The sequence below is a fragment of the Pleurodeles waltl genome, chromosome 1_1 (genome assembly GCF_031143425.1).
Source record: "Pleurodeles waltl isolate 20211129_DDA chromosome 1_1, aPleWal1.hap1.20221129, whole genome shotgun sequence".
Lineage (NCBI taxonomy): Eukaryota > Metazoa > Chordata > Amphibia > Caudata > Salamandridae > Pleurodeles > Pleurodeles waltl.
Window position 1 is genome coordinate 992712353 of NC_090436.1, and position 14843 is coordinate 992727195.

A 14843-nucleotide genomic window follows, 5' to 3' on the forward strand; every position below is an offset into this window, starting at 1 on the left:
CAGGACCTGGAATGGGATCCCATAACTCATACAGATCAAGACTTCCCACGTTATATATATGTATGTTCCATCCGGCATTCCTGTAGCCTCAATGTCTCCTTCACTGTTAAATGGGTTTCCTGCAACAATAGAATGTGTACTCCCCTTCTTTTCAGGAAGAGCTGGACCTTGTACCAACTAGCCATAATATTTAACCCTCAGACATTCCACAATACTATTGTGTATTTAGCCAAGCTCCTTGCAATCGTGTAGGTTGTGTCAATACCCTGCACTGAGGACTGGTGCTCCAGGTGCCTTAATCAGAAAAAGACACACTACATTGTATGGGTAACACCAGGGACTGCAATAACATAATCCCACTCCCCTCCCCAGGATATTAAGGCAATGCCTTCTCATCCAAACTAGTAATAACAAAACAAAAAGAAAATGTGCAAATCATACAATCACTTGTCGTGAGGCTGTGGGCATGCCTGGAAGTGGATCCTGGCACCACTACCCACCACCCAAGCTACGTCCCTCCACAGTGTAAAGATATATCATCTCTTCCCCATCCTCCTTGTATTAACAGGCAGCCATGGCAATAACTTCACCTTAGTACACATTCCCTCGACGTTGCTCGATTCAATGACATGGTTTCTATGAGTTCTTCCAACGAGCGTGGGGTCACTTTGGGAATGTCCGTTCCTGAGGTCGAATACAATATCAAATCTGAATCCGGTTGGGAGCCTTTGGTTGGTAATGGCACCTCCTCGTGTTATGACTCATGAACCTGTTCCTTATTGTGTAGTTCTGCGTCAGCTGCCACTTCATTCAATTGGTCTCTGTGAGATTGTTCCTTGGTAGGAAAGACCACTCCCACCCCCAGCAGAACCAAGTTGAAGTCCTGGTCGAAGTTCCTTTGGCTTCTGGTGAGGTGGTGATGGCTTACCCAGAATAGGGGATGTCTATTCTTTCACATACTTCTCACAGGTCCGTGAAGAATCTGGTACCTGATGTAGTTATTATCCTGAGTTTAGCTGGAAAGAGCATTACACACTGAATGTCTGTCTGTCTGAAGCATTTCTTAACCTCAGCGAAGGAGGCTCTTTGTTTTTGCACTAGCATCGTAAAGTCTGAAAAAATCAGTATCTTGCAATTTTCCAGTAAACATTTGCCCCTCTCCCACACCTAATGTAGAAAATGATCTTTATCTCTATATTGTAGTAGTTTTGCACCACCAGCGAGGGGGGAGCCCCCATTGTGTGTAGTTTTGCCAGGACCCTAAAGGCCCACCCAGTGCAAAAAAGAGAGAGGCGCCCTTAGGAGCCACCAATGTTCTAATCCTTATTTCCAGACTACTAACCGTGTTCGTACTCAACACATATTGTGATAACCCAATGATCCAGCTATTTTTTCTGTGCGCTCTTCCCTCTGAATCTTCAGCTTATTGTTCTAGTTCCGGACTCTCCCCTCTAGGCCTTTCAAGTTTTGTTTCAGAGTGCACGTTTTGGGTCTCAGTTCAGTCAGGGTACTCTCATTGTTTTTGACCCTCTCCAACAATTTGTGCTGTCTTCACAGAGGAGGCCAATATCAGCCACCAATGTGTCCCTTTTGTGTTTTAAGGCCTTTCTAGTTTCTTTGATGGCCATGAAGATCTCTTCTAGTGATGTGGGGTGCACATCACCAGGTGCGCGGTTTCCCCTTCTTCCAAGAGTAAAGGGGACACCTTTACTTTATCATTATTTTGTGCATTCCATTTAGAGGTTCTCCCCATTGCACCCTCGGTCATCAACTTTGTTACTAAAGAAAATATAATACCACTGGTAGTAGTTAAGTCGTCTCTGCCTGGAGTTATAATTCTTGCTTAAGAAGCATCGCAGGGTCAGACTCTATCAAGCAGGTACCCCCTCCCAGAGATGTATCCCCCCTGCACTCAGTTGACAGTAGCTAGTGGTTCCCCGCGTTCTTCCAATAATATTCCAGGGACGATGTGCAAGATTCTCACCCTTCCAAGCCAGTTACATCAGCATGCACCCCACTTGAAGTGCTCTTCATTGAAGTACTCTGTTTATGTATGCACTGGTGGAGGGGATTTATTACTGTGCTGCAGTCCTTGCACACCCCACTCACTGTGCACTGTTCTCTGGGTGCTCTCTGTGTGGCGCTGTCCCAACTCACTGAGACAGGACTCCAGGATCCAGCGCCGTGCCACAGGGGTCACCTTGTTCCTCAGCGCCATCCAGCAGGGTGACTCTGCCCCCCACGTCTCTTCAAGGACTCCCACAGCTACTCCACACCTTAGGCTGCTGCCCTCTACTATCACCGGCAGCTGCAGCAGAGGTCCAGTTTGCCACTTCTCTCTCATGACCTAATGTGGGCTCTGCGGGGTTCGTCAGAATCTCTGGTAATGAGCGGAGTGGCCCAGGCTCCAGTCAACCACTTTCACTGTCCTGCAGCCACAATACTGTTTGGCTGCTCGCAGCCAGTCAGGGAGAGAATTTCCGTTCAGCTTGCACTCAGCGACCCTAATCATTGGTGTTTGGGCCGCCAGTGGTAAAATATTTGTGCGCTGTATGTGTTCGGGGTACAGGGGACAGGACAGCTTGCAGGGTGGCTTTGGATCGCAGCGCGATACTGAGAGTTCCGAGAGATGCTTCTCACTCCATCAGCGTCAGGCCACAGCCCCTAAATACACCTTATGTCTGCTCACTCTGTTTCTCATTCCTACTCTTTCTGGCTCCCCCTCTATGTTTCGCTATCTCACTCTTTGTTTCTCTCTCTTTCCCACCCCACCCCACTCTATGTTCCTCTGTCTTCAGGGACATATTTCTCACGCTTCAAGCAAACTACACTTTTCCTTCATACAGCTCCACAAACATGTTGAAAATAGACATTTTATTGCTTTTTTCAGCAATTTTGCAAAACTAGCTGTTGTTTTCCTTGGTCTTCGAGAAGCACCAGCCCAGTCAGACCTCTAGTAAAGTAAGATACCTTCTTTAGTGAACAAGCATGGAGTGGACCATAAGGTGATCTAAATTTAGAAATGAGCAATATTTTTAATAAACTACCAATATGTTTCACTTACTTATTTTGGGAAGAATGCGAATTAGAAAAGCAACAAAAAAGTTTTATTTAGTATAGTCCTGTAGTGGCAACAGGAATGATTATTCCAATCACCAGTATCCTTACTGCCAGGGATTTCATGGCGGGACTGATGCCACGGAATTCTTGGCAGTAAGGATACTCATTATATCTCAGGCAGTGTTAGGTGGATCAGCTAGTTCACTGCAGTGGTCATAATTTGGCGGTCCTACACCGCCACACTGTCGGTGGTCTGAAGGCCGGCACGGAGGGGCATGTCCGCCTGGGTCATAATGACCCCCTAAATATTTGAATAACATTTTGCATCAGTCTCAGTAATTTGCTGCTTATGCTCTTTGTAGTACTTGAATTGCAACAAAGTCAGACTCTATTTCTGTTGAAAATGACACATCCACATGCAACATTTCTAATCTGAAATCTTTGTTAAAATAGTTCCTGTTTCAACTTTGACAACTGGAACTATTTTTTTAAAAACTATTTCTGTTGTTTTTTCCACCTGTTATTTTCATCAGATTGCAGCACCAGGTGCTTCACCGCCTTGTGTTTTTTCACACTGAGGTAGGGGAATCATAGGACTGAAAACTTTATATTCCTAGCCATATTTGTGGGTTTCCCATTTACTACGCTACCTGTATATTTAATGAAAACTGTCCGAAGCACAGGCCCCATCCTAGCGTACTATTATCAGTACGTAATCTATTTGTTTCAATATAATAGTACATATGTGTGAAACAGGTGGAGTTTGGCAGAATTATCCCCAACATTGTAGAAATGAAAGAAGGCTTTTGAAGCTGTGCACTTTCATTCTTAAATGAAATTAGCTTTGATAATCCAAATCAGATTAATTTGGAAAACATTTGATGGTTGGATGTGCCAATACGGCTCACTTAAGTCTCATTTGCAAGAAGTTTCTTCTTGCTGTTGCCAGTCGCACAAGTTATTGTGATTGTATCAGAATGGAGGTTGCTGTTTAATTTCCCATGCAGTGGTCACCTGCTGCATGACACACGATCATCTTCAAAGCTATATTTATACATGTTAACTAAGCGCATCTCTCCTATTCTTAAAAGGGTGTGGCCCTTAAGAAGCCACCTCTCGTGGCAACACAATGCAGACTATGAATCTCGTGTTGGTCTTGAAGAAAAGTCGACATCATCCAATGAGAGAATTGTTTGTGCATCAATAATCTCTTTGTTCTCTATGTATGTATGTAATTAATAGCATGCAAAACAAGAGAGAAAATCGGTACATGCCCTGGGGAGATTGGTACCACCCAATCTTGAGGAATATCAGCTGTAAACCCACGGTATTACCTATGGGAGATTTTAATGTTTGAAATTTGTTTTTCTTTCAGTCACACAACAGAGGATATGGAAAAAGAAAGCATCATTATCATCATCATCATCATCATCGTCATCACACAACTACTGCCACCACCACTACACCAACTACAACTACTGCCACCACCACCACTCCAACCACAACTACTCCCACCACGACCACTCCAACCACAACTACACCAACAACTACTCCCACCATAGCTTCCACAGCACAAGGATAATCAGGATAATAGGTATGTAATGCACACTTGTGGAACCAACAAAAACAGTTTCTATATAGGCCAAATAATACATATACATTTCCCATCATTGCCTTCACATTGGCATAGGGTGCATAGCTGTTAATGTGAGGGAATGTAATGTATTGCATTTCTTAACAATGGTATAGTAATGTATTTCATATGTTGTTTCCGTTCATGTAGATAGATTTCATGCCACCTGCAGCCATAAAATTGCATCGGCGTGTTTAGGTTATAGGACCCAGTTAGACATATTAAGGTGCAAAATTACCTATTATGTTCTCGAGGACAGTAAAATGACCTAATATTTTCCAAACAGCTAAAAACAACTGAATGTTCAGAAAGCATGAACACAGTTAGCTTTCATGTCAAATACTTTTTTACGCAGAACTTGTTGGTGTAACCTAGAGCTTCTAAAATGGCAGGGCATCTAAGGATAAGCTATTGACAAGTATAGAAATCTCGAATAGCCATTATTTGAGATCAGTTATTCAAAGAACACCAAACTTTCAGCTATGAAGGAAAATTAAGCCTTATATTTTGTATACATATTTGCAAACTGACTATGCTGTTTAAGTTAACGTCTTGCCCAACTGACCATCCTCAGGGAGGTATGGTCTTCTAGACATTGAGTAAAACAGGTTTACTTGTTGGCACAGGTAATGACAGATTAGAGACTGCATTCAAGCAGCAGCAAATCAGTTGCGGTAGCTGCCTTGTATAAAAGTATAGTAATTAGGGGTGTGTGGCTAGCCGCCTACAGAGATAGCCGCTTCCTAGAGCGGCTTCAAATCCCCACCAGCCTAATTCCCTAATTATCCGGTCAATAATCCATCATCTGCCACATGATACAGAAACAAAGTGGTTCTAGGCAGCAGGTATACCTGTACCTACCCAGCGGTATGAAAAAACAGGGTTCGGCCACCATCGACCACCAGGGCCTACAGAGGCATGGGTGACGCGGCCTCACATAGTCGTGCAGCCCCGGTGATGACAGCCAACCCCGTGGAGTGGGTGGAGCCAAGACCTCTGGCTGCAGCGTGGCTCCCGTCAGGCTCCAGAACTAGCAGATGTGCTGAAAGCCCGTTGGTTTCCATACACAGCACTGCAAACAGACCTGATACCAGAGGAGAGACTATTCGCCCTGTGATCCCTTTACCTGACTGGGAATCAGAGTCAGCATCCATGCTACCTACACACCAGTAGATCAGCGGCACCACCAGACCTCTTTAGAGCACACAGCAGAGGCTGCTAAGCCATGGTGAGCAAACTTGGGCCATGTGGATACCACAAAGGGAAACAACTGGAACTGGGCCAAAACCTGGCATAGACTTAAACCCAGGTGCACCACAATCAGCAGTGGGGTTGATGAGTAGACCTCAGGGACTGGAGACCGATCAGGACAGAACGAGAGCTGTATGACAGAGCACTGAAGCAGCAAAACTATCAATGCTTGAGAAGTACCCAGGCAGCACCTGAATGTCCCCTTGAAGTGGCGGAGTGCTCCCCCGGCACAATTCATGCTACTAACTAATCGACAAATACTGACTTTCTAGTGAAAGTGAGAAGCCATGAGAACAGTGGCCAACCATGTCCTACAGCCACACTACATCAGACACAGCAACAACACAACTGACTTGCATACTGGGATGGCACATTGAAGGTGAACACATGACAATATAAGGTACTTGAATGGTTGAGCAGCGCACTGTCTGGCTGAATCCAATTGCTCATTCGCATAGTTGCTCACAACGGAAAATGGCCTAGAATGCTAAACCCAGCACATTGATCATGTTGGTCTACGACGCACTGTGCTACAGGGGTCTCTAAGTACAAGGGACTGTGATCTCTTCTGAGAAACGACAAAGGGCGAGACCCCCAACCCCCTTTTTAGCCCTTGCACAGGAAGGCTCCACACAGACACACGGCCAGCAGTGAACCAATCTGATAGGCCGGTGACGGAAAATCCAACAGGTGGCAAGGAGATATCCCATAGAGGAAAATCCCCAGGCACGCAGTGGAAAGTACCACTTCTAGGCTTTCCCACTGTTCCTAATTCTCAGTTGGGAGCAGCAAAACACCGTGGAGGTTATGATGGGGAGAAGAGATGCCCGGGCTGCCCACCAGACCAAACTGGGCAAATTGCGCTGCTGCATGAAGATGTGACCGGATCCAAACCAGAGGAATCGACCAACCCGTCAAACAAGCCCCAGATGACACTGGATCATTCACCCTTAAAGACATTTTGGCAGCGATCTGGGGTGTGCAAAACTCACTGGAAATTAAAATAGACACGGTGTCCACGGAGGTCACACTGGTGCTGGATGACCTCCGCAACATGTATACACACTTCAAGGAGGCAGAAGATTCCTTTGTGACCCACCAGACAGTGATAGCCACCCTGCAGCTTCAAGTTAAATTGAGCATCACAACAGAGATTATGGGGGTGAAACTATAAGACTACGAGGGTAGTTCAAGAAAAAATAATATATAACTGGTAGGGGTCCCAGAGAGGGGAGATGGCCCAGCAACTGATCTCTTCATAGACGACCTCATTCTGAATGGCCTCCAGCCTCGTATGCTTTCCAAATTCTTCTCTGTCGTGAGGGCCACAGAATCCCGAACACCAGACCAAATCCTGGAGAACCACCCCTCACAATAATTGCCCGACTTTTTTATTTCAGGGACTGTGATGTAATCCTGCAAACAGCATGAAGTGCCCCTGCAGTCAAGTGCAAAAACACTGTCATCAGTTTATTCCCAGACTTCACGCTTCAGGTGCAAAAGCTCCACTGCAGTTTTCTGGAAGTAAAATGCATTTTTCACAAATAGGGCTTAGAATACTCTATGCTGTTATAGGCACAACTATGAGTGGCGGCAGGAAGGAAAGTCCTGGCCCTTCACCAACCCTGAGGAGGCATGGGGCTGGAGGGCTGGGGACTGGTTGGAGGTGCACGTCAAAAACGCTGCTCTGCCCAGCAAATAGAAATGCACTGAAGCCAAGGAATTTTGTGACGACCCGATCAACAAGCAAGATTGACCTGACTCCCCGGAACTATAAATCCAGGGAATGGCATGCCAGCAAGCTGAACATGATGACCTGAGCGATGGAATGTGGTGATATAATGACTGAATGAGGCATCAGCCAGACACTGGTGCAGGAGCAGAGACCCTTCTCCTACTATTCACCATCATACTCCCTTCTCTCTTCATTAAGTATATAATGATGAATTGACAGCTTGCACCATCATGACTACTCAGATAAGTAATGATGATGAAGGTCTATTGGTAACAGGTTACAGCTATGACCTGGCATTGAGGTGTGGGGGGGGAGTGGTTGTTGGCGACTGTCCAAGCTATCCCAGTTCTAGTCTTATTTAGGGGTGAGAGCTATTCTTCTATGTTCTAGGTCTGCTAGGCAGAGAGGCAGGGCAGGGATGCAGTTCAGGGGCTTTGTTTCTAGTTTTGTTTTGTTACATAAGGTACAGCAGCATTTGGTTCCCATTGAACAGAGAAGCAAAGACATGCTCGCACAACCACAAATTCCCCCAAAGGAATGCTGGCGGACTGATCACCCAGGCAAAACCAGTAGTTCTACACACATATTCGTAACCCCTCCAATAAGTCCAGCATAAAACTCCTCTCCTGGAACATCAATGGCCTAGGAGATAAAATAAAAGAAGGGATAGTGCTGCAATACATAAAACTCAGTTTTCCCGACATTGTCCTCCTCCAGGAGATGCACATGAAAGGTGGCACATATCGTGCCCTAGACAGATGGGGGCACAGAATGGCTGACATACAGAATACACTAAAAGATCCTGGTGGGTGGGGATCCTTATTCGTAAGTCACCCCCACTAATTATTCACCGAATGTGGTCAGATGCCCAGCTTTGATATGTAAGCCTCACAGAGGCCTGGGAGGGTGTCACAAATAATGTGCATTCTGGCTTCGTCCCTCCCCTTCTGCATGAATCGCTGTTGCCTGACCTAAGTGCCCTACTGCTTGCAATACCAGAGGGTAAACTACTACTGGGAAGGGACTTTAACTTGGTGATGTGCGAGGAATGGGATTGTTTCCCCCCCTAGACTTATTGGATCTTTCTGTCGACCACTACCTAATTTTCTCTCAGCCATGGCCCTATCAAACCTAGGAGTGCAAACAACCCCACCACAAAATATTTTACCTCTCACTCTGGGGCATACGGGGGCCTCTCCCAAATTGATCATCTCTTCATCCTCACACAACATCTCCATCACTGCTCAGAGGTCCAGCATCTAGCCAGAAGGATATCGCAACACTCTCCGATCGGAGCAGTCTTCGGACTCTACAGGGAGCCAGGATGGTGCAAAAGTGTCTGCAGCCCTTGATATTTAAAGGTACCATTCATTAGAAAGGGACTTATTGAGGCCAGAGACCAATACTTTGCTAAAAATACTGCGTCAGTAGACTCACCATAGACACTAAAGGGGGCATATAAAACTATTATTCGTGTCCAAGGCCACTCACTGATATCAGGACACAAATGAGATAAATGGGCTAAAATCAAGGCCTTTGAAGAAGAGTTGCAAGAGGAATGGAAAATGATCTTCTGCAAAGCAAACCAACTGAAGCCCGTCATGCCCTACACTTAAAACAACAATATAAAAATTAGGCCACTGATGCCGCAAAAACGAGCTAGAAGGCAACACAACATCACCTGTTATAAGTGGGCAAAAAAGCAGGCAAACTCATGGCCTGGGTAAATAAAAGGGAGGGGGTGGGCTGTTGGGTGTTAGAGGTGCAGACTGGCTCTGGAAAACTAGTTTGTGACCCACTGGGAATAGCCAACACCTTTGCCACCTATTACACCAAGATCTACTCCCTGATGGCCACCGCGATGGCAGATGACTCTAGAGAACTCCTGAATGTCCTTTGTCTTTCAATACTCAAGCAATCTGATAGGGCCCTCCTGGATGACAAACTGACCGAAGCGGAGATAAACCTAGCCCTCCAAGATCTTCACTCTGGCAGGGCTGTTAACCCCAACGGAGTGCCCATCGAGCCCTATAAGGATGATGGCCTTCAAGCTAGCCTCCTACCTGTGACATATGTTCGAGAAGAGTTGGCATATTGGTTCACTGTCAAGCAATCAGTGACTGTCCACCATAGTGATCCTACTCAAGGAAGGAAAGCCACCTGATGGTTGTTCTTCATACAGACCTAGAACTCTCTTCAATGCTGAGGCTAAAATCCTAGTAAAAGTATTGGCTTCCTGCCTACTCAAAGTTATCTTGTCTTTGGTCCACCCAAGCCAATCGGGATTTATGCCAGGCTGAAGCACCACTCTCAACCTTAGACATCTCCATGGGGTGCTATGCCAGTCCCACAACCTTCTAGAGAGTGGCCTGGTACTCTTACTCGATGCAAAAGTGGCTTTTGACACAGTGGAACAGCCGCATATATGTTTGAGGTCCTTGCTTCATCAGATAAGTAAAATTGATCTAAACAGGCCCACTGGCACAGGTGAAGCTTAATGGATAATTGTTCGCCCTCCAGCGTGGCCAAGGTTGCCTCCTGTCACCACTCCTCTTTGCCTTGAGGTTCGAGAGTCTTGTCGCAGCCTGTACAGCAGAGGCAGGAGGTTTTCACTGTTAAAGAGCTCGGGCTTTGTAGTGATATATATGTCACAATAGCGGAAAACTTCTGTAACTATTTTTGCTTCACAGTCCCGGGGCAATCGTGGCTTCCTGTCTCTCAGGAGGTAGATTAGGGGTTTTGTCCAATTAACAGGGGTTTTGGCCAAAGGTGGTAAAGATTTGCCTAAGTCTGGTGAGAGTGTTGGTAGGGTCCGTAATGTATTAAAGGACATCATCGGCATACAGAGATATTTTGATAAACCATGTGTTGTCCCAGTATAGGCCACGGACCAGTGGCTCTCATCTACTCTGGAATGGAAGCCCAGCCAGAATTGCACTACACAAACTAAGCAAGGGGTGGTACAAGTCAGAATAGCACTCCCTGGTATTCGGAAATACTACTGGGCTGCCCAGCTTACCACCATCAATCAATGGGTACACCTCCCACTGGAGGAACCAGCACTGCAGATGGATAGATTCTTCATGCAACCGTCTGGATATGTCAAGGCACTATTCAGCTCTCTTCAGAATCCATCCCTCATTAGTCCCACGGAAATGGTGGTGGCCATCTGGTTTAAAGCTTTGAAAACCCTGGGATAGCGGAGTAAACTCACACATGCTACCCTTGTGGGATTTCACAGTCCTAGGCACCCTGGGATCACAGCTGGATTTCGACAAATGGGACCTGATAGGTCTGTCCCAGGTGGGTGGATTTGCAATCTGACTACCACCTGGCCTGCACATAGACTTATTAATACTTACAAGTGTGCCATGCACTCAGAGCAGTATTGCCAAAGGGATAGAAGGCCCCTGAAGTCTCCCCCCCTGGAAGATTGATTGCTCAACGAGCACCTGACATGGAAAGCAATCTCTGTGACATACAAAACACTACTCAACCACACACCGACACACTGCAACACCTAAGGGACCAGTACAGGCAAGATCTGGGCAAGTTAGAAGATGATGAGTGGGTGGAGGCCCTGGCATCAGCTAGAGAGGTGGCTATCATTGCAAGCTTCTGAATGGTCCAATTAAAAATATTGCATTATTCCTTCTATGCACAAACCACATTGCTCAAGATGGGTAGAACCACTACTGACATTGCCGGAATAGATGTTGTAGAACAGGCACATTTTATCATGTACTATGGGACTGTCCCGAGTTGCAGGGCTTGTGGGAGGCAATGTATGCAGTAATGGGGGGGGGGCTCTCTGCCCGCCACTGCAAAATGGTATCACCACAATATATGGAGTGAGATGGACATGAACCACATGAAGCAAATCTGGTGGGCACTAGGCCTAATGAATGACAAATGCAACATTGCACTTGATTGGGGGAGGAGGTCAGATACCACAGGTGAGTGAATGGTGGATGGACATGGATTAGTGCATGTTGGCTCAGAGGGTGGTCTACGAAGGGAGAGGCTGTCCCCAGAAATGGTTAAAAATCTGGGGGACCTGGAATACCTATATGGTCAACATTTGCAATGACTCTATTTTAATGGGCCAGGGAGAAATGCCGACAAACCTACCGGCTCTTCCACAAACGATGGCTAAATAATTGTAAGGAGAAAGGACTGTAAAGTTTGTGTTGATTGTCTAACAATCTGTGTAACTAATTTGACTGACAATATTGTGTTTCTCCTGAAATGCTCTTTACCTGTCGCATTATTTACCTTCAATTACAAAAACGGTAACAAAAAAATATAGCAAGTTTGTTTAAGAAAATTATTACCAATAGAATCTGGCAGTCCACTCTGTGCTTCCTGTCACGTGTGTCACATCAAGCTCATAATGTTTTTTAATATATAAGAGCACCTAAGACTCCTTAAAATATCGGTATGCAGTGGCCCTGTATTTCCCTAAATTAACACCATTCAGGTACCCGTATTTAAATTGAAGCCACAAATGGCTGAAGGTATCACTCATCACCCAATCAAGCCAAATGTATAACGGCTTCCTGCATTGAGCCTGGATACCTACAGCAAAGGATCACATGTTCCTCCTGCACTTTTCAGAGTTCCTTCTAGTCCAAACGTCGACAAATATTCTTTGTTTCAGTGTGGTTAAGTCAAAAAACATTTCTCTCTGCCTTCCTGTTCTTTTGTTGATGTCTGCTTTAGCTAACGTTCTTCAGCAAGTATGATGTGAGCCTTCCTTTGTGCATGAATAGTTCGTTTTCTTCAATTTCCCTTCAATGTATTCAGATCTAGAACCTGAATGAGCGGCCAAGGCAGAAATACATATTTTTCATTTTCTTTTTACAAAGGGTCTTCTTCTTTTAATTATCTATATATAAAATACAGTACATTAGAAATGCCCAAAGTATGTACAGAAGGGCTTGTCCCCTGCCAGATTAGCCGGATACTCACATAAACTAAATTTACATCCAAAAACAATGGTAATCCTGAAAGACTGCCAATGTATTCGACGACCAAGGACCAGTGATGGACACCCCTGAAATGCATTGATATAAAAAGGAGCAGACACATCGAAACAACAAACATGGAAATGGCAAACATAACCAACACATAAGTTATTTTAACAAGATAAATAATAACAACTGTAGGAATAGGCAGTCTGTTGGATACACTCTTCACACGGAGATCCAATAGAGGTCAAGTATAAGTTTACTGGTGAATAAATAAAGCCAGCACGACCGCTCACAACGGCCACCAGGGAGCATCTGACATTCTGGAATGTCCAATGGCTCCCTGCTGACCATCCCGCGAGCACATTGCACCCAGTAACACACGAGATACCAAAAGTAAACACAACACAGTTGATATAGCATTGCCCATTTTATGTCCACCTCAAGACGCTGTTGACGAATTAGGGGCAGATGTCGAAGTGATTTAGACATCACAAGACCTCAATTACAAATTTGCAATGGCTACGTGAATTTTCTTGGATACTAGTGCAATTTTGAGATTTAGAAAGCTTTTAATAAATAGCAAAAGGGGTTTAGAAACCCATACCAAATCGGAATCTGGATTGGCATGTTATGGTTTTTCCTTCCAAGCTGCGAGTAGGTACGGTATGTATCAATAGTATGCAACCATAATTCTTGTTGTAATACATTGATCTATTAGCATGTCAGAAGTGGGAGTGGCAAGTGATTTACAATGAATAAAGGGTGCAATCGGACAAGGAAATCACAGTGACAGCTCAAGGGCACCACTGCCTGCTCTCCCTGACGTTTTCCAAAACAGAAAAATATTTATTTTCAAAGCACATGGGTTCCTTTAAGGAACTCTGGTTAATTTAAAAAAAAATGTTTTCCATTTTGGAAAGAAGTCACAGGAATGGTTGTCTACTACTGTTCCCTGCAGCCCGTGGTCCTTGTGACTATGACCAATCACAGGAGTGATCAGGTCATTCTGCGACTCCCTTCAATTTGGTATTTTGGAAACCAACCTATCTTTACATAGGTTAGTTTGCAAAATCATATTCCATTTGCCAAAATTCGTCACCATTTGTGACCACTTTTTGTGAATGTAACCTTAGTACATCAGTTCCTAGGTATCTAAGTCCGGGGCTCCCAATGCCTGAACCCTGCACAAACATTTATAAGCAGAGGTTTTCCCAGCTAAGAATGAGATTTCTATATCCAGATAAATTAATATTATTTACTCTGGCCTGATAGACTATACTTTGTCCAGACAATGGATTGATAGACTATACTTTGTCCAGACAATGACATGAGATATGCACTGATTGGCTGTGAGTGGGCTAATGTCTAATTGTGCTCTAGAAACCACGAGTCGAACCAAGCTACTGATGTTAACTTTAACAAAACATGCCTAAATCATGTTATGATGAATGCTCATACACAATTGTTTTTGTAAGCTAGGTTTATCTTCATCCTCAAAGGTTTCTGCTATTTTAGCGTAAACGTATTTCCAGGAATATTGTAATATAGGACAAGCAGGTAACGCAGTCTGCTAATTCTCAATGTGCCCTTTGAAACTTAGGATTTCGTTATTAAATGTGCAGAGCAGTAATTATTCAAATTTTGGGTGGAATTGCTACTCTGCATGATTACGAGTTTTATCAGGTGTGGAATTACTTCTAGTAATATCACCTGCCGTCTCCTCACATTATCCCCCTGCTAAAAAAGGTGCCACATGTGGCAAAAAAAGGACTAGGAATTTAATAACAAATATGTAGTAAAAAGCCTAGAAATTCAGTAATGCGCACTATATTCCTCATTCCAGGCTCAGATTTGAAATGGCTACTAAATGAAATGATAATATCAGTTGGGAATAATAATACTAGGCCTTATATTACTACTCGAATTTACCAAACAGCCCATAATGGAGCCTTAGACAATTTGAAGATTCTGATCTTCTGTTAGAGAGCCAATAAAACACTTAGGGCCGTATTTATACTCTGGTTGCGCCGAATTTGCGTCGTTTTTTTCGACGCAAATTCGACGCTAAACTAACGCCAACTAACGCCATATTTATACTATGGCGTTAGACGGTTCGGGCGCCAAAGTGCCCGGAGTGTGCGTCATTTTTTAGCGTGAACCCCTTCCTTGCGTTAATGATATGCAAGGGAGG

At 44.6% G+C, this 14843-nt stretch overlaps 1 long non-coding RNA gene across 1 annotated transcript in view; it reads left to right on the top strand.

The window, feature by feature from the left end:
* Positions 1 to 14843, top strand: part of LOC138286394 (uncharacterized) — a 37047-nt gene that overhangs the window by 15750 nt on the left and 6454 nt on the right. The window contains exon 3 of the long non-coding RNA XR_011201988.1: positions 4436 to 4654. This is a non-coding gene — a long non-coding RNA (uncharacterized lncRNA). The remainder of the gene's footprint in view (positions 1 to 4435; positions 4655 to 14843) is intronic.